This window comes from Schistocerca serialis, chromosome 7 (genome assembly GCF_023864345.2).
Source record: "Schistocerca serialis cubense isolate TAMUIC-IGC-003099 chromosome 7, iqSchSeri2.2, whole genome shotgun sequence".
In the NCBI taxonomy this organism is placed as follows: Eukaryota; Metazoa; Arthropoda; class Insecta; order Orthoptera; family Acrididae; genus Schistocerca; species Schistocerca serialis.
Genome location: NC_064644.1, coordinates 118277946 through 118304429, shown reverse-complemented (window position 1 = coordinate 118304429; position 26484 = coordinate 118277946).

The window sequence follows — 26484 nt, the reverse complement described above, 5'->3', positions numbered from 1 at the left end:
TATCAAACTTCTTACATGCTTCCACATTTCCAATAAAACCTTTCTTTGCTTGAACTTCGGTGATCTGAGGGGAATCGGTGTTACCACTCTGGCAAGGCCGTTGGCGTAGGAAATCAAGTATCTACACAAAAGAGTTAGTTCATACACCGCAGATGATTATCGTTCATCATCCACGAGATTACTTTGTAATGTAACTAGATTTAAACACAAAAGGTGAATTTATAACTGTGGTTATTCTAAGGAACGGATCTGAATTGTCCACCTACTCATGGCCTTTTACTAATCTCTCTTGGCCAATATTTAAATTACGTAACCTTGTCATCACATTACTAGTCCATAGTCAGACTGTTGACTTCCAATATAGATTCTTCTTCTTCCGTGTCCGGATGCACCAATTATATCTTCCCTTCCCAGTAATTAGCAACGTTGATTGCTTTGCCATTGACTTTCAAAATATCATCTTTAGTGCATGTTATAGACATATCAGGGCAGATCAGTAGGTAGTCCAAGTCCTGTATTGCTCCGCATTCACACCTATCGCTATCACTGTAACCCCATTTAAATAGGTTTGATTTGCACCCAGTTAGTCCAGTGCGCAGCCGGTTTAATGACCTCCAAGTTGTAAAAGGTAGTTGAAATCCTGCAGATCCCTCCTCAAGTAGTTCCATTGTGGAGTGTGGCACCATTTCTTCCCAGAGAGATAGCCGCCTTGCGACGGGCTTGGTGGCGAGCTCTTCAGTAGTTTCCATGAAACTCCTGCGGTATTTCAGCCGGACACGTTGTTTTCTGTGCATATACATCGGGTGTCGACGATCATTCTTTTGTTTTGATCTTTCGATCTCGGCGGCTACTTGTCTGCGGATAGTGGATGGTGCTATGCCTATGATGGGGTAAATGATGTCTGTGGGAGTTGGTTTGAGGCATCCTGTGGCAATACGAACAGTTTCGTTTACGGCGACGTCAACTTGCTTAGCGTGGGCAGAGTTCCTCCAAACTGGCGCCGCATATTCCGCAGCTGAGATACTCAGCACCAGACCTGTGGTGCGCAAAACATGTGGTTGAGCTCCCCACGATGAACCTGTTAGCTTCCGCAGTATGTTGTTCCTGGCACAGACCTTTTTTTTAGTGTTGTGACAGTGCTGCCTAAAAGTAAGTGCTCTGTCCAATGTTACTCCCAGGTATTTTAGGCTGTTTGTATGTTTCAGCTCTTCCCCTTGCCACATGACTCGGAGTTTCCGTTTGGCTTGTTTGCTCCTAAGATGGAAGGCGGATACCTGTGATTTACTGGGGTTTGGTTTGAGATAATTGCCGTCGTAATAGGTAGCAAGTTCTGTTAAGGCTCCTGTGAGATTCTCCTCCACTTGTTCAAAGGTTTTATCCTGTGTGGCCACTGCTGCATCATCAGCATATACGAACATTCGAGTCTGGTGGCTGATGGGAAGATCACTGGTATAGATGTTAAATAATATTGGAGCCAAGACACTGCCCTGTGCAAGTCCATTTTTCTGTGTCCTCCATCGGCTGTTTTTAGATTGTAAGGTTACATAGTAGCGTCTGTTCTGTAGCATGCATTGCACGAACATAGAAAGCGTGTAGTCCTTAGTGACATTATACACTTTCTGGGTAAGCAACTTATGGTTAACTGTGTCATATGCAGCACTGAGATCCAGGAATGCGACCCCAGTTACTTCTCCTCTCTGATAGCCGTCTTCGATGTACTGTGTGAGATTCAGGATTTGGCCACAGCATGATTTTCCTGGTCGGAATCCAGCTTGTTCGTTAATGAGGGCTTTATCCACATAATCAGCTATGCGTTTGAGGATCATTCGCTCCAGCACTTTAAATAAATGACAAAGCAGTGAGACAGGCCGGAAATTTTTAGCTTCAGCTGGGTCTTTCCCTGGTTTTAGTAACGCAATAACCCGAGCTTTCCTCCACAGTTTAGGAATTTGTATTGTTGTAATACAGTTATTCATTAGCTCTAGGATCCATGCTTGTACTCCCGGTCCAAAATGTTTAATTTGCTCAGATCTCAGATCGTCGAGGCCAGCGGCCTTATTGTTTTTCAAATCTTTGATGGCATCTTGTAGCTTCTGAATGGAGAACGAGTGCGCTAGGAAGCTAATCTCCTCGTTCAATTTTCTTTTAATTTTGCCAATATAGATTAGATTTGGTGACTATTTCTGTATCATGCTTCACACTTATGCGTGGAGTGAAAACTTGAGCTTAATTCATTGAAGTCAACACTCTAGCCTAGCCTAGATATGCATATGCACAGAAAATAGTATATGTAGCACTGTTACCTATGTATGATGGTAGTCCAGGAAGTAATGAACCGCATTTTTTTTCTCAGCAGAAAACAATGCTACGAATGCTAAATGTTACGTATGTGTTACACTACTGACCATTAAAATTGCTACACCAATTGGACAAATATATTATACTAGAACTGACATGTGATTACATTTTCACGCAGTTTGGGTGCATAGATCCTGAGAAATCAATACCCAGAACAACCACCTCTGACCGTAATAACGGCCTTGATAAGCCTGGGCATTGAGTCAAACAGAGCTTGGATGGCGTGTACGGGTACACCTGCCCATGCAGCTTCAACAAGATACCACAGTTCATCAAGAGTAGTTACTGGCGTATTGTGACGAGCCAGTTGCTCAGCCACCATTGACCAGCCATTTTCAATTGGTGAGAGATCTGGAGAATGTGCTGGCCAGGGCAGCAGTCGAACATTTTCTGTATCCAGAAAGGCCCGTGGAGGACCTGCAACGTGCGGTCGTGCATTATCCTGCTGAAATGTAGGGTTTCGCAGGGATCGAATGAAGGGTAGAGCCACGGGTCGTAACACATCTGAAATGTAACGTCCACTGTTCAAAGTGTCGTCAGTGTGAACAAGACCAGACCGAGACGTGTAACCATTGGCACCACATACCATCACGCTGGGTGATACGACAGTATGGCGATGACAAATACACGCTTCCAATGTGTGTTCACCGCGATGTCGCCAAACACGGATGCGACAATCATGATGCTGTAAACAGAACCTGGATTCATCCGAAAAAATGACTTTTTGCCATTCGTGCACCCAGTTTTGGCGTTGAGTACACCATCGCAGGCACTCCTGTCTGTTATGCAGCGTCAAGGGTAACCGTCGCCATGGTCTTCGAACTGATAATCCATGCTTCTGCAAACGTCGTCGAACTGTTAGTGCAGATGTTTGTTGTCTTGCAAAAGTCCCCATCTGTTGACTCAGGGATCAAGACTTGGCTGCACGATCCGTTACAACCATGCGAATAAGATGCCTGTCATCTCGACTGCTAGTGATACGAGGCCGTTGGGATCCAGCACGGCGTTCCGTATTACCCTCCTGAACCAATCGATTCCATATTCTGGTAACAGTAACTGAATCTCGATCAACGCGAGCAGCAATGTCGCGATATGATAAACCGCAATCGCGATAGGCTACAATCAGACCTTTATCAAAGTCGGAAACGTGATGGTACGCATTTTTCCTCCTTACACGAGGCATCACAACAACGTTTCACCAGGCAACGCCGGTCATATGCTGTTTGTGTATGAGAAATCGGTTGGAAACTTTCGTCATGTCAGCGCGTTGTAGGTGCCGCCACCGGCGGCACCCTTGTGTGAATGCCCTGAAAAGTTAATCATTTGCATATCACAGCATCATCTTCCTGTCGGTTAAATTTCGCGTCTGTAGCACGTCATCTTCATGGTGTAGCTGTACGGTACAAGCAACATCCCGTGTTTAAATTTCTCAGTGCAGAGAAAGAAATTGTGGGGAATATTCTCAAACGCTTGTGCAAAGTCTATGGAGCATCTGCTGTCAAGAGAAGTACAGTTAGTCGCTGGATACAGAGGCTAAGATCATCAGAAGGCGGTTCGGCGGAGCTCCACGATTTTCAGCGCTCTGGGGGACCATCCATGGCTGTCACACATGACGCACCTGACCTAGCCCCATCGGACTTCCACTTGTTTGGGCCATTAAAGAATGCCATTCGTGGAAATTTGAGGACGATGGGGAGGTGATTCACACAGTGAAGCACTGGCTCCGCCACAGGGACAACGATTAATGCTGACAGGGCATACACGCCCTTGTTTCCCTGCCGGGCTTGGCTAGCACTTGGATGGGTGACCGTCCAGGACTGCCGAGCGCTGTTCGCAAGCGGGGTGCGCTCAGCCCTTGGAAGGCCAATTGAGCAGCTATTGGACTGAGAAGCACCGGCTCTGGGCACTAAAACTGACAACGGCCGCGACAGCGGTGTGCTGACCATGTGCTCTCCATATCCGCATCCAGTGGCGCCCAACGCAGAGGATGACAGGGCAGTCGGTCGATACCGTTGGGTCTACCGAGACCTGTTCGGACGACGAAAGATTTTAATTCTCTAGAGCACTATAGAGTCTGAAGTTCATTTACGCGCGGAAAGGACATTAAAACCGAAGCTGCTCAGTCCGGATCCGCGGGACTGCTACGGTCGCAGGTTCGAATCCTGCCTTGGGCATGGATGTTTGTGATGTCCTTAGGTTAGTTAGGTTTAAGTAGTTCTAAGTTCTAGGCGACTGATGGCCTCAGATGTTAAGTCCCATAGTGCTCAGAGCCATTTGAACCATTTTCAAAACCGAAGCTAAGCAAAAGTAAGTGTTAACAATTCTGTAAGGCAAGTGCCCAATAAATTTATGAAATTTGAGGAATTCTAATTGAGCGAGACTTCAGGCTAAATTTGAGCTCAGAGATAATTCCGTGTTTTCCAGTTTGTTTTATCTATTTGATTTGCAGACCAGTTGTTTGTTTCAATGAGACTGTTACCAGTTGGTTCAGTATGAAAGAGTGTAAATAAGGAAGTAACGCCTTCTGAATTGTCAGTGTCTGTGCGAACGCGCTTTACAAGCCGGGCAATGCGAAGTAGAGGTGCTAGTGCAACTTAATATGTAGATTCTAAGCTCATGGCTTCGCTTAGATGGGTAGCAAGTTAATTTCGAATAAACGCAGGATGATCTGCTATCACGGGAGAGTTGGGATCGTGATCTGCGAAGATCATACCGCAGTCGTCCGATTAAGCAGACTGATATACGCTGAATGCGAATGTGAACATTTGAGTGCTAGGTAGTGTAGGAGAAGACAAGGCGGTAAGCAAAGGAAGATGTGTGCAAATGAGGCAAGCGGTAAGTGATATCTTACCTCGAGACAGTAACTTCACCTGCGAGGCCATACGCCTGTTGTGTGTGTGCTTTTCTGTGGAAACAATTCCAGACGCGACCCTAAATCCTAGTGCATGCCATGAAAAACATTGTGCATTCAAATGGTTCTTAGCACTGTGGGACTTAACATCTGAGGTCATCAGTCCCCGCCAGGCGGTGTGGCCGAGAGGTTTTAGGCGTAAATGAACTGGATCTGAGTGGCGCCAGCGAATCCAAAATCCAGCTTGCCAGCAGTCAGTGTTTATCCGGTGGAGTTCTACATGGCGGCCAATCTTATACTGTTATAAACATAATTCATATGCAAGACAAAAAGTTGCTCGTCAGTAATGTAAATGTTGAGGCATTAAAAAACATTAAGGACCGGAGAAAAAGACAGAAACTGAGGTGACAAGAAGTAAAACTTTAAAAAAGTCATTATAAAAGAAATCATATAGGCCACTGCTCTCTAACCTCCACGACTTCAGGCACTAAGTTATTATCGTTAGGAGTTCCAGCCAAAGAACGTAGCTTCATCTCCTTTCTACAATTAATTATTTCTGCCTAACAAGTTTGTTTGCGTCGTCATCATCTGCAACAAGCACAGAAATATTCGTTTTGTTACAAAAAAAGACTGCCTTATGCTTGCTGCATTCTGTGTTACTAGTTCCAAACGTGTTTCGTCGTTTACATGAAGGCTTCTTCACTGGAATCTAGAGTGATACAGTTTTGTTTTCATATGTGACATCTTGTAGATTATAAAACAGTTCCATCGTGTTTTTACGTAAGTAAGTGGTTACTTAGAGTTATTCGAGTTTCTAGATGGCATCTGAATTTTTTCTCATCTTGTCGCACTATAATTTCACTTAGGAAACATTAGCACATTTTTTTACATTACTATTAGATCACAGTTTTCGACAAAATATCTACAGATAAGGATAGACGGAATAATAGTGCTCCACAGCAATTAGCCCAAACTACAAGAGAACTCTGAAGAAAAAACTTCTTAACGTGAAAATATGCTTAAGCTTTGTATGTGAAATTATAGTGCGACCTCCAACATGTGACCAGATGACAGAAAACGCAGATGCCAGCCGAACTTCGAATATCTCTAAGTAATCACTTATTTTGGAATCAATCGGTTCAGTGTTACCTCCTTCGGGATTCAATAGTTTTACTTGTTTTCAAATTTCCGCATACAATTTTGTGATGTTCGTGGCCATTCGATGCGGGATGGCGAGCGCATCAGTACTTCATTCTTTGTTGGAAACCCATGAGATGTACCACCCTGTGACGTTCTTGGTTGATGCAACAACTAACTGCTCCATCCGACAACCTCAGCATATTTAGTGAACAACAAACCAGAGACTAACCTAATGTAGGTAGATTACTGCCACAACAAATCCACTGATGGAACAAAATCTTAAATGCTATGAAGTTCTCGATGAAATAACCGTATCCTAGAATAAACTTCTCTACCCAGTAAATAAAATTTGTTAGACATGAACATACAAGCAGTGGTATAGGTAAAATGCAAAAATTTTTGATTTGCAGGATCCAATAAGGAAAGCCTTTTACCAGAAGGAAGTAACTTGACTGTAAACTAGAATTTCATGTGTGAAAATCTGAAATAATTTGAACTATATCTTTTAAACGATGTCTTACTAGGTTGCAGGAGTTTGTGGCAGTTTTGCCGGCTTTCCGCGGGAGGAGCCCGAATGGGAAGGCATAAGTAATAAATATGCGCAATCTAACCTCATAACTCGAAAGCAATGCGATAATCCTAACTGAATGTACTGTTTGAAATGTAAAGAAATATCACGCAAAATTCTTTTATATGTTGTTCAACAGAAGATAATGTCATGATGACGCAGCAATATTTACATCTACATCGTACTCCGCAAGCTATCTAATGGTGTGTGGTGGAGGGTACTTTCGGTATGATCTGAATCTAATTTTGTAAAGTTAAAACTATATTATTCGGTACAGAAATGGTAAAAGGCCTCATGTGAAAGAAGATTAGTCTTGTCAATGAAAGTCTCATAAAGTTGTTTATGTAACGAAAACCATATTCTGCAATACCTACGCGTATACTAAGATAAAATCTTGTCTCCACCGATAATACATTTTGATCTGTAAAAACGAGTGGAATAGAAAATTTACACTGTAAATAAAGTCTTGCGTCATTGGGGGCGATTTAATGGATCAAGTTGCGAGTGTGTACTTTGCACAGTTTTTGTCTTTGTTGATGGGCGAGCTCCAAACACACTATATACACAGGTTCCGTGGACTATCCTTTTCACCACGCCAGAATAATAAATAATGAAATGAAACAGTGTTCGTGTATGATAAAGCCCAATCTGTTGCGACTGGTCAAGCAAGAAGAGGCATTTGGGAAGATACTGTGATTAATATCGTTTATGTGCAAATAAGTGATGCAAATAAATGACGTTTAGGTGAACTTAATTGCGTTCACGTACATGTGTTTATGAAACACAATCCTACATATCAAGGTTCAATAGTTAATCAATGATTTGCAGTAACTGTAAAAAAGGAATAATGTGGGTTTAGATGATCTAACAGAGTGAGAGGCGTTATGATTCTATACACTGGGTTCAGTTATTAAATCAGTTAATTTTCTATCGCTACTTTGAACCTGCATTTTGAACAGATTATTCTTGCTAATATTAATAAAGATGACATTGAGTTTTTTCATGAACAATACCACCAGAACGAGTAGCATACGTAGGACGCTTATTCAATGTTTGGCAATTATACCTGGTGACACTAGAAGGTATCAGACTGATTACGTAATGGTAAGACAGATTTCGGAATCATATTTTGAACTATAAGAAATTTCCATGGGCAGATGTGCAAGATGACCATGATCTATTGGTTGATTATAACAAAACTGGCAAATAGGTAGGAAATTAAGGAGTTGGGACCTGAGTAAGGTGAGAGTTTCAAAGGGAGCATTATGCAGATACAAGGGAAAGGAATAATGTAGAAGGCGATTGGTAGCTTTGACAGATGAAATACTGGAAGCAGCAGAGGATGAGATAGATAAAAAGGCAATGTATGGTAGAAATCGTTGTATATCACAACAAATATTGAATTTACCTGATGAAAAATGTGGGAGCAGACGAAACGGAATAAAACGTCTAGAACACGAGATTGACAGAAAGCGCAATACAGCTCAGCAGAAATGGCTACAGGACAAATGCAAGTCTACAGAAGCATGTATAACTTGAGGGAAGACAGACATCATTCACAGAAAAATTAAAGAGGGTGTGACCTCCCCTCTCTTCCTTTTCTTGTCTCTCTTGTCTTTCCTGTTTTCTCTCCTATCGCACCTCTCTCCTTTCTTAATCTTTTCTCCTCTTCCTTCTTCCTTCGTCGTACCGCGGCTGTATCTCTGGGTTTTCAACACAAAAAAAAGGGAGTGTGAAAGGGGGCACACGTGTGTGGTTGATCACAATGACGTAGTGCTATGTGTGTCACCCTTATTTCCATGTTGAGAATATTGATGACTGAAGCAGAAACATTGCTCTGAAAGAGAAAGGTAAGTGCTCTCTTTTTGAAAAAAAGGAAGATAGTAGTGTAGACTATAATGTCTATCGTTCTATCAAACTGAGGGAACACGACACAGTTTGTAAAGTTTCAACTTCGGATTAAGTTTATTGACCTTATTGATCCCAAGGAGCTGAAACAAAACTCATCTGTTCCAAATGTCATTCATAACGAGAGTAGTTAGTTTTCCGGTGTGTGTGTTGTGGTCACTAATGATTGAAATGATCGTTCCGGTAATTCTAGCACAATCTGTTTATGGCTTGCTAAGCAACGTATCAACAAGCTGACTATTCCGTTATTAATATCTGTCGTATTCAAACAGTAAATAAACTCACACTTGCTTTAAGCATAAAGAACAATTACTATCCCTTCCGATAATTCTTTGATAATTATTATTAAGTTAATTTCAGTATATCACGGTCAGTGTCACTTAATACTTCACGCGACTATAGCACGCGATAGCCTACCGCCTATCTTAAACTTCGCGCCGATATTTCAAAGTCCGCGCGAGATTTGTTCGTAACAAAGTTTGGCCGTGGTTCCCTAAAATATTTTCCAAACCAACTCCGCGTTGTTAATTATCAGTTCTATGTCCATTCATCAAAATTACAGGGGACCCGCACTCGATTACGACTTGTCCACGTACCCGAGCAACTCAGAACGTATCATCCTTCCCAAAGGGAAAAAATATCACGCATAACGCAGCATTGCGATCTGCTATATCAAAACACATTTAGATCCATCTCATAAAGACTCATTAACTATCGATCCTAAAACATATTCCACTTAATTAAATTTTTTCTCCATAAATAACTAATACAATTTAGAAATGATTTACATGTATACTGTGTCAATCACTCAGCAAAGATATTACAACGAAAAAAATCTCGACTTGAGATGACGTCATGACTCTCCTACTCTCTCGTGACACAAGGTATATCCGTCTGTAATGGACATCTCCACAAGATTATTTCTTAAGGATTTCGTGGGCTACACAGACGATTAATCGTGTAATGCTACAAGGGCTTTGGAGAAAACAAAAGCAACTGCATGAATATGCAGGTGCTAAAAAAGGAAAATCAGTACCACGCATAGAGGTGCTATATAAGGGAGATGAACTTGCGGGCAATATTAGAGAAAGTGAAGTGGATGTAGATGAGACGGAGATATGACATTGTGACAAAAATTTGGCACATTGCTGAAAGACATAAGCCGAAACAAGGTCCATGGAGTAGACAAGATTTCCACAGAACTGCTGATAACCTTGATAGAGCAACCTGTGATTAAATTATTCGACACATCGTATGCAACATATTTGAGACAGAGAAAGTACGCTCAGACTTTAAGACGAACATAATAATTCGAATTCCAAACAATACAGGCGGCAGAAGTCGTCACTACTACAGAACTATCAGTTTAACAAGTAATGGTTAAATATACTAACACGAATTATTTGTAGAAGAATGGACAGAGTTGTAGAAGCCGATCTCTGGAAAGATCAGTTTTCGGAGAAATGTTAGAAAACACGAGGCAAAACTTACCTTACGACTTATAGTAGAAGACAGGTTAAGGAAAGGCAAATCCAGGTTTATAGGATTTGTCGATTTGTAGAAAGCTGATGGCAGTGTCGACTGAAACAGACTCTTTAAGTTTCTGAAGGCAGCAGCGGTAAAATACGGGCAGCGAAAGGTTATTTACAACTGGAACAGAAACGAGACGACATTTATAAGAACTAAGAGGTTTGAGAGAGAAGCAGTGATTGAGAAGGTAGTGAGACAGGCTTATAGCCTATCCGCTATTGTTATTCAGTCTGCATGTCGAACAAGCTGTGAAAGGTATCAGGCAGGAACTTTGATAGGCAAATAAAGTTCGCGGAGGAGAAACACAAACTTCGCAGCTTGCCGATGACATTTAAATTATGACAGGCCGCAAAGGACCTGCAAGGGCAGTTGATCGGAATGGACAGTGTTTTGGTGGGAGAATATAAGATGAACATAAAAAAATGCAAAACTAGAGTAATGGAATGTAGTCGAATTAAATACGGTAATACTGAGAGAATCAAATTAGAAAGTGAGACACTAAGAGTAATAGGTGAGTTTTGTTGTTTCGACAGAAAAGTAACTTGTGACGGTCGAAGTAGACAGGATATAAAGTGTAGGATGGAAATGGCAAGAAAATAGTTTCTGAAGAAGAGAACTTTGTTAGCAATGAATATAAATTTCAGTGTTAGGCAGGTTTTCTGAAGGCATTTGTCCGGAGTGTGGCCTTGTACGAAAGCGAAACGTGGACGATAGACAGTTGAAACAAGACGAGAGTAGAAGCTTAGAAAATTCAGTGCTAAAGAAGAACGCAAAGCATTATACAGGTAGATAACAAAACTAATTAGTGGGTACTAAATAGATTTGGCGAGAACAGAAACTTGTGGCATAACTTGACTAAAAGAAGGGACTGGTTGGAAAAACACATTCTGAGTCATCAAGGAATCGTTTGTTTCTGATTAGAGGGAAATGGGGAGGGGGCTTAAAATTGCTAAATGAGAACAGGAGATGATTACAGTCGCCAGATTCAAATGGATGTGGGTCGGAGTAGTTATTCGGATACGATGCTTTCACAGGATAGCGTAGCATGGAGAGCTGCATTAAACGAATCTTCAGACTGAAGACCGCAACAACACCACATGGTCCTTGAGCACGAAATGCTGCCCACCGAAGTGGCACATAAAGCTCGTAAAACATGAAGTACGATGTTTAAAAATGTAGTTTTGTTATAATTATGTTTGTGTCGAATGCATTTGGCAAAGTAGTATCAAATGCGAAAAAAATCCGATAACTGACACAGGTTCTAACGGTAGACCCTCTGTACTCTATGACAGAATGCAGTCTTTGAGAAACTGATAGACGCCGGCCGTTGTGGCCGAGCGATTCTAGGCGCTTCAGTCCGGAACCGCGCTGCTGCTACGGTCGCAGGTTCGAATCTTGCCTCGGGGATGGATGTATGTGATGTCCTTATGTTAGTTAGGCTTAAGTAGTTCTAAGTCTAGTGGACTGATGACCTCAGATGTTAAGCCCTTAGTGCTCAGAGCCATTTGAACAATTTGAAACTGATAGACGTCCTAATGAACATGACCTTCCTATATGCCTTACTTATGTTTTATTTACCAATGGACGTGCAGTTGTCGTAGCGGTTACACACATACTCAACAGTTAAAAATTTAATTGGAGTTGCATAGTTACTGTTACTCGAGCCGAGAGAGCATATTTATACAACATGTTCAATCATTGTTGGCTGCTGGCAAAATCCACGTACAGTGCTAAACTGTTCACTGCAACTTTTCCGAAATTTTTTAAACTAATTTTTTTAAACTAATCACGTAACTTGCGAGTCAGCTCCAATAACTGTTACGCGATCCGTTATCTGTTATCTTCGTTCATTATGGACAAACTCGTTAATTTCCTTATCCTAAAGTTACAGACGGAAAAAAGTATTTCGAGCTTCTGCAGTGTAAGAGTCGCGTAGTTACATAGTAACTCACCACGTTTATTTGTTAATAACGGCCTCTTTATTACTTCAGTTTAAAAAATGGCTCTGAGAACTATGGGACTTAACTTCTGAGGTCACCAGTCTCCTAGAACTTAGAACTATTTACACCTAACTAACCTAAGGACATCACATACATCCATGCCTGAGGCAGGATTCGAACCTGCGACCGCAGCGGTCGCGCGGTTCCAGACTGTAGCGCCTAGAACCGCTCGACCACCCCGGCCGGCTAACTTCGGTTTGTATTTGCACAAAGAAATGGGTTTGTTTTGTAGTGGAACTACATTGTAAACTGAGTAATAGGCTGAAACTGACTTTGATTTTCGAATGTAGGCTAGTCAAATATGATCGTGCAGTGGTGGAAAAACTTAAGGCGTAAGTAGCTTTTGCATGATGTGCCGCTATCAACTATCATAGCTCGATGAAACTTGGACGATACGTAGAGAGAACTTCTACAGTATAATACAGAACGTAACTGTAAGAAATACGCAGCGAGACGAACAGGCCGGCCGGAGTGGTCGAGCGGTTCTAGGCGCTACAGCCTGGAACCGCGCGACCGCTACGGTCGCAGGTTCGAGTCCTGCCTCGGGCATGGATGTGTGTGACCTCAGAAGTTAAGTCCCATAGTGCTCAGAGCCATTTGTACCATTTTTTTGAGACGAACAGAAATGGTGGTTTTATTGAAAGTCAATAATGATCTAAAGCCACTGCGATTTATGAAGGTCACCTCGATATTACAAAAGGCGGAACAGGAATCTCAGCAGCGCGTGTCATCACCTCGGATGGCAGAGGATGATATGGAATGCGCTCTCGCGCCTACCACAAGATTGGTAGCGAATCTTCTGGTAACGCAAACCATTCCTCCACCAGAGAGGTTGACTACTGTTGCACGGTCGTTGGTGTATGTGGACGTGCAGCGATATGTCCCTCCAACAAATCCCACATGTGCTCGAAGTGATGCAAGTCGAAGTCCAGTACAACCTGCTTCATACCCTCTCGTTATTAGAAGTCTACCTCCTGCGCTGTTCAGTGCGTTCGAGCGTTCACCGTTGAATTTTCAGTGTTCAGAAATTTGGAAGTCAGTGCGCCGATACAACGTTATGTCCCCTCACACCATAACGCCTGAAACTCCAAAACAATCATATTGCACAATCCTGGGTTTGGAGACAGGTGAGAACTCATAATGTGCCCAGTAACATTGTCGAACATGACCGTTTTGGTGGTCCAGGAGGCATGGTCCTAATACTAATTTATCAAAGAGTGTAAACTTTGCCTCTAGTGATATTTCTACTCTCAATATTATACATAATCTGTTACAAATGTAATCATAAATAACAAATGTGCGGCGTTGTACTTGTTACATATGCACTGATGAGCCAAAGCGTAATGACCATCTGATTTACAGCTATTTGTCCGTCTGTGGAACGAAATACATCTCTGATTCTGCGTATCGGTGATCCAACGATTTGTTAGTAGGTGTGTGGAGGTACGTGGCATTAGATATCTGCGCACAGGTCATGTAATTCGTGTAAATAACGGGCCACTGATTTGCGTACGTTGGTTGGTTGGTTGTTTGGGGGAAAAGACCAGACAGCGAGGTTATCGGTCTCATAGGATTAGGGAAGAATGGGGAAGGAAGGCGGCCATGTCCTTTCAAAGGAACCATCCCGGCATTTGCCTGGAGCGATTGGTTGGTTGGTTGGTTTTGGGGAAGGAGACCAGACAGCGTGGTCATCGGTCTCATCGGATTAGGGAAGGATTGGGAAGGAAGTCGGCCGTGCCCTTTCAGAGGAACCATCCCGGCATTTGCCTGGAGCGATTTAGGGAAATCACGGAAAACCTAAATCAGGATGGCCGTACACGGGATTGAACCGTCGTCCTTCCGAATGCGAGTCCAGTGTGCTAATCACTACGGCACCTCTCTCGGTTTGCGTACGTGGTGACGGCGTCGGATAACGACCCAGATGGGTTCCATAGGATTTACATGAGGCTAATCTGGTTGCCGAGACGTGAACGTGAGTTCACTATAATGCTGCTCAGACCACTGTAGAACGGTTCTGGCTCCGAGAGACGGACAATTACTCAGCTGAAAGATGATATCGCCGTCGGCGAAGGCATCAAGCATGAAGGGTGCAAGTGGTTCGCAGCTTGTCAACGTGCCTTCGATTACTACGACAAGTACCATGCAAGCGAAGGAGAATGTCTCCCACAGCATAATACTGCTCCCAGCAGCCTGCGTCAGTGGCGCGCTGCACATTTGGAGGCGCCGTTCACCTCCATGACAGCGTTTGAGGAGACGACCATCGACGTAATGTAGCATAAATGTGATTCACTCGAATAACCGACACGTTTCCAATGATCGACGGTCGAATCCCGATGGTTCCGTGCCCACTGCAATCGTAACTAACCATGTCGTTGGGTCTACATGCGAACACGTTGGGGGGGAGGGGGGCGGGTTCTGCTGTGGAGGTATGAACGGTGTGCTCCGAAATACTTGTGCGTGCACCAGCATTGTGCTCTTTCGTCAGAGATGCTGCAGACCACCATCTACCCTAATTTACAGAGCAGACCAGCTGCTGAACCGCACTTTCTGTGAAGAGTCGTGGGCGTCCAACCATCTAGCGCCTAGTGGTAATTTCACTGTCCTACCTCTTCCCGTAGATGCTCACAATTAGTAGCACATGAGCATTCGAGATACTCGTTCAAAAGCTCTGCCTAATAATAATCCGCCCTTTATCAATGTCGCATATATACTTGAAAAAAGAGACAGCATTGGTCGTATATTTTTTACTATTGCAAAATCGATTTTCTGTCACTGAGTGACCATCTTCAGTGCTATATTGTATAACTTAAATTGGGATGCACTGTTGTCACTAAGCCTACGGCAATCACATAGTCTATGTGATTGCCGTAGGCTTAGTGACAACAGTGCATCCCAATTTAAGTTATACAATATAGCACTGAAGATGGTCACTCAGTGACAGAAAATCGATTTTGCAATAGTAAAAAATATACGACCAATGCTGTCTCTTTTTTCAAGTATACCTGTTATCTGGTCGTAGTGCACAAGACAACATGGAGTCGCCAATCAATGTCGCTTATCTCAAAGGATTTCCCCATTTGCAGCCCTTATGAAAATGGGATTAAGGAATGTACACGTCATCAGAAGCATGCACTGTGATTGTAATTTGCCAGTGGCTACAATACATATAAAACTAAAGAGATTGAAATGGTGTAGAGTGAGAATCGGGGCATGAAACAAGAAGATTTTTTTAAAAAAAACCTCCAATGACATGATCAGTGTACAACACAACATACACGCCTGAGAATGTAAATAAATATTAGAGGGCTCTGAGGAGCAAATTTCAGATTAGAAAGGAAAATAATTCTGGTATGTCTGTGCTCTTCTGAAGCGTGCTATGGCCGTCTTTGTTCAGTTGCATATCGTGTATCGTTATGCACTCTGTGCCACAGTGCAAAGTATCCTCAGTTTTGAAATTTCCCGGCAGATTAAAACTGTGTGTCGTACCGAGACTCGAACTCGGGACCTTTGCCTTTCGCAGACAAGTACTCTACCATCTGAGCTATCCAAGCACGACTCACGCCCCGTCCTCACAGCTCTACTTCCGCCATTACCTCGTCTCCTACTTTCCAAACTTCACAGAAGCTCTCTTGCGAACATTGCAGAACTAGCACTCCTGGAAGAAAGGATATTACGGAGACACGGCTTAGCCACAGCCTGGGGGATGTTTCCAGAATGAGATTTTCACTCTGAAGCGGAGTGTGCGCTGATAAGAAACTTCTTGGCAGATTAAAACTGTGTGCTGGACCGAGACTCGAACTTGGGACCTTTGCCTTTCGCGGACAAGGTATCTACCATTTTTTATTTTTTTATTTACACGTCAAGTTCCATAGGACCAAATTGAGGAGCAGATCTCCAAGGTCATGGAACGTGTCAGTACATGAACTTACAACATAAAATTAATAACAGATAAAAATAAATGGTCATGAACCTGAAAAAAAGGCCAGTCCATAAGTTTAAGCAGACGCTATCAGCAATACAATAAGAATCAGCTTAATTTTTCAAGGAACACCTCGAGAGAATAGAAGGAGTGGCCCATGAGGAAACTCTTCAGTTTCGATTTGAAAGCGCGTGGATCTACTGCTAAGATTTTTGAATTCTAGTGGCAGCTTATTGAAAATGGATGCAGCAGTATACTGCACACCTTTTTGCACAAGAGTTAAGGAAGTCCGATCCAAATGGAGGTTTGATTTCTGACGAGTATTAACCGAGTGAAAGCTGCTTATTCTTGGAAATAAACTAATATTGGTAACAAGAAACGACAATAAGGAATATACATATTGAGAGGCCAGTGTCAAAATACCCAGACTCGTGAACAGAGGTCGACAAGAGGTTCGTGAACTCACACCACGTATTGCCCGAACGGCCGTTTCTGAACCAAAAATATCCTTCTAGAATGGGAAGAGTTACCCCAAAACATAATACCATACGACATAAGTGAATGAAAATAAGCAAAGTAGACTAATTTACGTGTCGAAGTATCACTCACTTTCGATACTGTTCGAAAAGTGAATATGGCAGTATTAAGTTTTTGAACAAGATCCTGAACGTGGGCTTTCCACGAGTGCTTACTATCTATCTGAACACCTAGAAATTTGAACTGTTCAGTTTCAGTGATCATATGCCCGTTCTGTGAGATTAAAACGTCAGGTTTCGTTGAATTGTGTGTTAGAAACTGTAAAAACTGAATCTTACTGTGATTTAACGTTAGTTTATTTCCTACAAGCCGTGAACTGAGATCATGTACTGCACTACTTGAAACCGAGTCAATGTTGCACACAACATCCTTTACTACCAAGCTAGTGTTATCAGCAAACAGAAATATTTTAGAGTTACCCATAATACTAGAGGGCATATCATTTATATAAATAAGGAACAGGAGTGGGCCCAACACTGATCCCTGGGGCACCCCCACTTGACAGTACCCCACTCAGATCCCACATCACAGCTGTTATCAACATTGTGAATAATGACCTTTTGCTGCCTGTTGCTAATGTAAGAGGTGAACCAATTGTGAGCTACTCCCCTTATTCCGTAATGGTCCAACTTCTGGAGCAATATTGTGAGATCAACACAGTCAAATGCCTTTGTTAAATCATAAAATACGCCAAGCGTACGAAACCTTTTTTAGCCCATCCAGTACCTCACAGAGAAAATAGAATATAGCATTTTCAGTTGTCACACGACTTCTAAAGCCGAACTGTACATTTGATAGCAAATCGTGTGATATAAAATGATCAATTAACCTTACATACACAGCCTTTTCGATAACCTTTGCAAACACTGATGGCATAGAAATAGGTCTAAAATTATCTACATTATCCCTTTCTCCCTTTTTATAAAGTGGATTTACTACTGAGTAATTTAATCGCTCAGGAAACTGACCATTCCTAAAGGAAAAATTACAAAAATGGCTAAATACCGGGCTAACATGTGCAGCACAGCATTCTAATATTCTGCTAGGCACTACATCATAGCCATGAGAGCCTTTAGTCTTCAGTGATTTAATTATTGACTCAATCTCCCCCTTGCCTGTATCACAGAGGAGTATTTCAGACGTCAATCTCGGAAAGGCATTTGCTAAGAAATTTGTATGATTTCCTGTCGAAACTAAATTTTTATTTAATTCACCAGTAATTCTCAGAAAATGATTGTTAAATACTGTACATATATCTGATTTATCAGTAACAGAAATATTATCACTGTGAACTGACTTTATATCAGCGACCTTGTGCTGCTGACCAGACATTTCCTTCACAACTGACCATATGGCTTTAATTTTATCCTTTGAATTAGCTATTCTATTTGCATACCACATACTTTTTTCCTTGCTAATAACATTTTAAAGCACCTTACTATACTGTTTGGAATGGGCTACTGTAGCTTGATTGTGACTACTTCTAATATTTTGATATAATTTTTCGCTTTGTTGTACATGATATCCTTGTCCCACTAGTCAGCCAACCGGACTGTCCATTACTGCTAGTGCCCCGTTCAGAATGTCCTAATGGAAAGCAACTCTCAAAGAGCATGAGAAATGTGTTATGGAAAGCATTGTATTTATCATCCATATTATCGGCACTATAAACATCTTGCCACTCTTGCTCCTTGACAAGTTTTGAAAATCTCTCTATTGCTGTTGGATTAACTTTGCTACATAGTTTGTAATTAAATATGACATTGGTTTGAGTACAAAAACCTTTTAGTGTTAAAATATGTGCATCATGGTCTGATAGGCCAGTCAACCTTTTACTAACAGAATGCCCATCTAGTAATGAAGAATGAATAGAAATATTGTCTATGGCTGTTCTACTGTTCCCCTGCACCATAGTTGGAAAAAAACACAGTTTGCATCCGATCATATGAATTTAGGAGATCTACTGACACCCTTTTTCTTGCACAGTCATATACAAAATTAATATTGAAGGCACCACATATAACTACTTTCTGGTACTTCCTACAAAGTGAATCAAGAACCCTCTCTAGCTTAAGCGAAACTGCTCTGAAGTCGGAGTTAGGGGACCTATAAACAACAGCAATTAGAAGTTTACTTTCACTAAATTCAACTAATGGTGCACAACTTTCAAACATCTGTTCAGTGCAGTTTCGTGATACGTCTATGGACTCAAATGAAACACTGTTTTTTACGTACAGAGCCACTCCCTTCTGGGAATGTAGAATCTGTTGTAGAAACCAGTTAATAGAGGAGCAGGAGCGTAAGATCTGTGCCCTTCAGGTGCAGTTACAATGCGCAAAGGAGGAACTACAGTAGATAGGTTGAGGAGGGTGAATGGTGGTGAGGATGGGAACTGGCAGTTGGCAAGAAGGTAGGTAGGAAGAGGAGGTACTCAGTTTTACTTTGCATACATGGAATAGATACGGCCAACTGTCAGAGTTGAGTGGAGAGGAGCCTCGTGTAGCTGTAGATGTAGGTAACTTGCAGCAGTCCTCAGCAATTAGGAGGCCTAGGTTAGTTGGAAAGTCTAGCAGAAAGAAGGTTCTGCTGCTAGGCAGTCCCCACGGTAGAGGTGTGGGCCAGCAGTTGCAGGAAGTGTTGGGGAGTGAGTACCAGGTCACCAGCATTGTGAAGCCTAGTGCAGGGTTGGCTCAGGTGACTGAAAGCATAGGGGAGTTATGTAAGAACTTTACGAAGGAGGACCAGGTTGTGATAGTGGGTGGAGCAGGGAACAGTCTCAATAGGGACGGGGAATATGATGTCAGTGGTGACTCGGTTAAGATAGCTACTCAAACTGGTGGCACTAACGTGCATTTCGTGCAACTGTTTCAGCGTCATGATCGGCCTTACCTTAATGCGGCTGTTAGGCGCGTTAATGTGGAGCTGGGGAGGGCACTGACGGCGGAGGGCATGGATCACATCTCAGTGGTGCCAGTTGGGCCTATCAATAGATGGGATTTTACCTCAATAGGTATGGGAAGGGGAGGCTGGCTAAGCTTATAGGTGACAGTGTAGTGGGTGGTAGTGGTGGTAGTGGTGTCACTCACGGAAAAATTCCTGTAGTAGTTGGTGTTAAAGCTGCACCTTTTTCAGACTGAAGTCAGCTGATGGGTATACCTGCTTAAAGGAAGTGCCTCTAACTAAGGACTCACCTCCAGATGATGTAATGTTTCCAAGTAGAGAAAGCATATTTCACCAAAACATAAGAGGTATTAGGGATAAAGTTAGGGAACTGCTAATAGATGTTAACTCTGAAATTATTGGTATATCAGAGCACCACTTAAATAATTCGATAATTCAGAGGCTTCCTTTACCAGGCTACAGATTAGCTGGCTGTTTCTCAAGGAGTACCATCTGAGCTACCCTCAGTTTTATTTGCGCGGAGATGCTGTTAGCGCACGGCTAGTGGCGTATTTCTAGTCCTGCTTCTTCCTCTTCGTGAACTGTTCTAGCTGGACCAGTGCGGCCCGTCGACGGGCACCTGCTCGGTGCTTCCCCAGGAAGCAGTCCGAATCCAGCCGATTACGCCCGATAATCAATTTAGCCTCGCCGCCGCTTGCCGAATGACGTCAGCTAGTTAGCCGCTGGGACAGTGGCTCCCATTGTCCCTGCTCGGTTCGGCAGCTGCTTCCCCTCTGCCTCTACCTGTCGGACCCGTTCGACCGTCCGGCGTTGGGGCCCGCTGCCTCTCCTCTACGCCGCGGCGTTTCTTTCAGTGTCCGCGTCTTCTGTGGCGTGCGTAGGAGACTATGACCACAACACTGTCTCTAATGACGCAGAATCAAACTGCACTTTTACCGCTACATCTCCGCCCGATGTCGCCTCAGTTCTGTCCACAACTTTTCGTGATATGCACAATGATACATGCAGTCTCTCTCTGATATGTGAAAGGCTTATTTCCGTAGTGGTACAAGTCCATTACCTTCACTTTTCTGCCTATACTGCTTCTGAAATTAATGATCCACACAAACAGAAAGAAAGGTTCACCTCTAGCAGGAAGTCATATGCTCGAATATTTGTGGTATCTCAACTGCAGCTTTTTCAGCGCTCATTTAACGTTAGGACTCTGTATCTCAAAATGAACAATAATGGACTTGTAGCACTACTGAAATAAGCCCTTCATGTATGAGCTGATAAATTCCCCACTCGCTTTGACGGTACATCTAACTCTTCTCTTACTGGACGATAGCCACCTTGCTAGGGATTTGTTACTGGTTATGGGTCACAATAGGCGATCTGCTGATGGCAACCATATCACAGTGGAGAAAATTTACTCTGGAAAAGGAATAAACTTCAGAATATAATGGAAACACTTCTACCATTTTGTCACTATTGCATTTGAAAGTGGCTCTACAGTTGTCACTGTGACAGTGCAATAAAGAAATAGTAAAAATCCTAAGTTAGATTGCAGCAGTTACTTAACCAAAAAGTCTGTTAAGATTATGGCCCCCAACCAAGGCAAAATATGATACGTTGTTAGCAAGGGACTGCTTCCAGAATAGGAACCTGCTGCTCTGTGATGTAACTCAGTATAATTAGCCATTATTTTTTCCTGATAGCATGTAATACAACACTCTTCTGTAACGTTGCAGTCCTGTAAACTATGTAGCTTAAATTGTGAGTTATTCCATATAACTATCTACGAGACAAATTTCACTGAAAAAGTCATTGTAAGAAGACGTTGGGCGAGATTAAATGAGGCTGTGGCTAAGCCATGTCTCCGCAATATCCTTTCTTTCAGGAGCGCTAGTTCTGCAAGGTTCGCAGGAGAGCTTCTGTAAAGTTTGGAAGGTAGGAGACGAGGTGCTGGCAGAAGTAAGGCTATGAGGACGGGGCGTGAGTCGTGCTTGGGTAGCTCAGTTGGTAGAGCACTTGCCCGCGAAAGGCAAATGTCCCTAGTTCGAGTCTCGATCCGGCACACAGTTTTAATCTGCCAGGAAGTTTCAGATACAGTTTTGTTTATAGATCCATAGTGCAGGTGCACTCAGTAACGTAGAACATGTCATAAAATAATAAAATAAGTATACATAAAACATATTTACATAGTAAGAGGAATGCTAATGTTCCTTCCACAGATCCGTATGATGGAAATGGAACAAGTCAAAAACTCTGAAACAATATTCCATTTAAGAGTTAATATCAAACTTACCACAAAAATGTTAATATATACAGTGTGATTCCGTGATGACATTACAAACTTCAGGCATAACGTAAATGTGAATGTATCAATTCGAGGTAAGGGATCCTAGTCTGGAAACTACCGAGTCTACACTACATCATCAGTTCACAACTAACCGCATGGCTGACGATTCATTGAACATCTTCAAGCTATTTTTCTACCGTTCCATTGTGCAACGGAGTGAGAAAAACGAAGCTCCCGTGCGAGCTCTGATTCCTCTTATTTTATTATGATGATCATTTCTCCCTGTGTGGACGCCAACAAAATATTTCCACACGTTGAGGAGAAAGTTGGTGATTAAAATTTCAAGAGGAGATCCAACGGTAGCGAACTTCTTTCATGTCCTCCGGCAACACTATCTGATGCGGATCCCGCACCGCAATGCAGTACTCCAGAACAGAGGGGACGAGCGTTGTGTAAGTAGTCTCTTTAGTAGGCATGTTGCGTTTTCTAAGTGTTCTGCCAATAAATCGCAGTCATTTTGGCTAGCTTTCCGCACTACATTATCTATCTGATAGTTCCAGTTTAAGTTATTAGTAATTGTAATTCCTCAGTACGTAGTTGAATTCATGGCCACTAGATTGCGTGATTATATTTAGTATTCGTGTGGATGGCTTCACACTTGTAGTTATTTAAAGTCGACTGCCACTTTTCACGCAACATAGATATATTTTCTAACTCATTTCGCAATTGTTTCGGATCATCCGATAGCTTTAAAAGGCGGTAAACGATAGCTTCATCTGCAAATAGCTGAAGAGCTGCTTAGATTGTCTCCTAAATAGACCATTGTACACGAAAATAACGACACCGTGCAGGCTAAAATTGACTCTGATGCATCTACCGATACGGTAGCGCAACTTGTAAAAATCAGGGATACTTAAAGGACACAGTATACACAAATTGACACTCTAAAACTTGGCTCAGAAACACACACGGAGGAAATCAGCACATTATCGGAAAAAGTAGCCAAGCTTGCGGATCAGTTAACAAATTCATCTATGAAGGTAGATGATGATTTGAATGATACAAGACCGTTAGCCTTAACTGACACGGAGGAGCACGAGGAAATTAATACATAACACGAAAGAGAAATACGGGAAGTACAAGAATTACATATTTCAGAGGATACTCTCACTCCGACACGGGAAGGGGGATTTAGAAATACGGAAAAGTCACACAGTAATATTACCTGGTATTTCCGAAATCTTGAAAGGAGCCGATAGTGTGCACCGAGCCTTGGCATTGAACCGCCGACACGACGTAACAACGACCGATTTGCGACTCGGCGACACGATAACTTTGACTATAAGCTCTTCATCACAACTCGTAAATTTAAAACATTCAAGGATTATAGTAATTACATACATCCTCAAGCTTGGCTTCACCAATTTTCTCATTGTTCTCCCCCTAAATGGTCATTAGAGCACAGATTAGAATTTATGTGTGGCTATTTAGAAAATGAACCAGCTATAAGAATGCGATCGGTTATTCGCGACTGTCACAGTGGAAGAGATTTTTATCATGCCTTCCTTTCTGCATATTGGTCTTAGGCTACACAAGACCGAGTAAAACACAGTATTACAATGCTGAAGCATTTCGAACAGTCTGAATTTTCCAGCCCTGTAAAATATTTTGAAGATATGTTAGCCGTCCGGAGTGGCCGAGCGGTTAAAGGCGCTACAGTCTGGAACCGCACGACCGCTACGGTCGCAGGTTCGAATCCTGCCTCGGGCGTGGATGTGTGTGATGTCCTTAGGTTAGTTAGGTTTAAGTAGTTCTAAGTTCTAGGGGACTGATGACCTCAGATGTTAAGTCCCATAGTGCTCAGAGCCATTTGAACCATTTTTGAAGATATGTTACACAAGAATCAGTATTTGTCAAACCCATACAGCCCCTCGAAACTTATTCTCATTTGCTCCATTAAATTGCCTGAATATTTGAGACATATCATTTTTGTTGGACGTTGTAAGATGATATCGAAGATTTTCAGAGACTTTTTCAAGAACTGGAAATGGACAAGGAGAATCCTATATTGCGAAAACCGGAAAACAACAACAATTACAGGTCACATCCATCGCAATTTCGTGACGACAGAAACAATAACCGTACAAAAGTCTACCATTATAAATCCAAATCTTGACCAAAACAGACACCACCCATACGACAACCATTGGCAGAATAACAATAATTACAGAGAAAGATCATATTTCTGTGGTAATGACTAAGACAGAGACAACTGTAGAAACAGACAACATGGGAAGCAGAATAATTGTTAACAAGGGAGACAAAATGACTACAGCTACAACAGTCCACCTCGCAATTACGATTCCAAGAGAAATTCTCCACCACTTAATCGAGAAGAAAGAAATTATAGAAATTACCGACAAGATGACAGACGCTTTAATCATGACATCAGACCTGAATTTAATCAGAACTGGCTTGATTCAAGTAGGGCAGCGCCCTCTCGACAAGCTGAAATTTTAGAAATTAGACCTCCATATCCCAGTAGCGACACGCGACAACAAAGAGATAATAAACAATGACTCACATTGCAGGCAGCCACAAAACGTACTTATGAAGCTGACGAAGTAGCTGCCATGACTATCAATTATGTGAAAATGGAAGACATAAGGGACTTTTTACTCCAGGAACATGACATGAAACAGAACAAACTGCATATCTTGCAATTCACATCACAACAAAGGACATAAAATTTAGGTCAGTACTTGATTCCGACAGTCCTGTTTCAGTAATTAGTGAAACAGGTTTCAGTAAATGCAAAAAATCGAACGATTGCGCCACACTTGCTTCACGTAAGACTAAATTACAAGGAGCAATTTTTGGAAAAAGTGTAGATGTACACCAACAAACTAACTTATTATTCTTTTTTCAAAGCCACATATTTATTATGTATTTTCTTATTGTTTCATTATTGTCAACAGAGATTATATTAGGTGTAGAGTTTTTGAGTGAGTATAAGGCAATTTTAAATTTTCGTGAGCCTGAAGTAAGTTTAGATAAAGAAAGTAAGTCAGTTGCTTTGAAATTTGAAGATTGGCTTTCAAACCATGAGGAGGAAATGAGTCGGCTTTACCTTTTGGCAGATCACAGTTTGGAACTTTCGACGGAATTTGACATTAGTAATCACTTTGCAAGTACTGCAGGGATGATACTGATGATGTATTAGATACTAACGTTTTATTTCAGAAAAAAAAAACTGTAGTAGTACTGAGAACAGGACCTTTTTGAAATCTTACAATCACTTTCCACAGTTTTTACTCACAAAACAGGGACAGTTAAGGGATTTCAGTACGCATATCATGTCCGTGAGCATACAAAATTTTGCATCAGACCATACGAAATTCTGGCAGATTATAGGGACCGTGTTAGAACGAAAATACCATCTATGCTTGACGAGGGAATTATTGAATCAGCGGTAAACTCATACAATAATCCATTACATAGACAGGCCGCAAACATTGGAAGAACTTCTTCAAAATTTCAATAGTGTAAAACTTTCGTGTCTATTGCTCTCAGATACAGTTTTTATCAAATCGAACTTCATCCAGAATGTAGTAAATATACGGCTATTCTTTATTTTGGCGTCTGTTATCAGTTTCGGAAACTTCCTTTTGGTTTGAACATTTCTTCGGCAGCATTCATTTATGGGCTAAATTACATATTACCTAAGTTCTTAAAACGACACATCACCTCGTATGTAGACGATATGTTAATAGCAGAAGCTCTTGGGAACAAGATAATACTATCCTCAACAGTTTGTTACGTATTTTTGCTGGAATTACAGTTAACTTGGAAAAATCTGAATTCGGTAGGACAAAGGTGAAGTTTTGGGACACATTGTTTCTTCTGAGGACATTCACCCATAGCCTGAAAAGAAAGGAATCAGAGCTATTCCTATTCCATCCACAAAAAGACAAGTTTGCAGTTTTCCAGATCTCGTGAATATCTATCGTCGTTTCCCGAATATGCAAATTCTAGTAATTCCCAACTTTGTTCTCTCACTGGCAGAAACACTATTTCGAACTGGGACGAACAGTCACAGTTGGAATTTGGTTCTTTGAAAGAAGCGCTACTTAACGCGCGAATCTTAGCTGACCCACATCTGTGACAGGATTTCTGTCTTAGCACGGAGTCTTCTAAAGTTGGTCTTGGTGCCCATTTATTTCAAGAAGCTATAGAAAATGACATTAGTGTTCAGAAAACCATCGCTTTTCCCAGCCGCGTGCTAACAAAATCTGAGAAAATTTGTTCCATCACTGAATTGGAAGCTTTAGCTATCGTTTGTTCATTTGACAAATTTCGTTTCTTTCTTTCTGGCAGACATGTAAAAGTTTATTTTGATTATCGAGCACTATCATTTCTTATGTCTTCAAAATTAAATCATGACAGGTTGAAACGTTGGGCTTTGTTTCTGGAAGAATTCCACTTTACAAT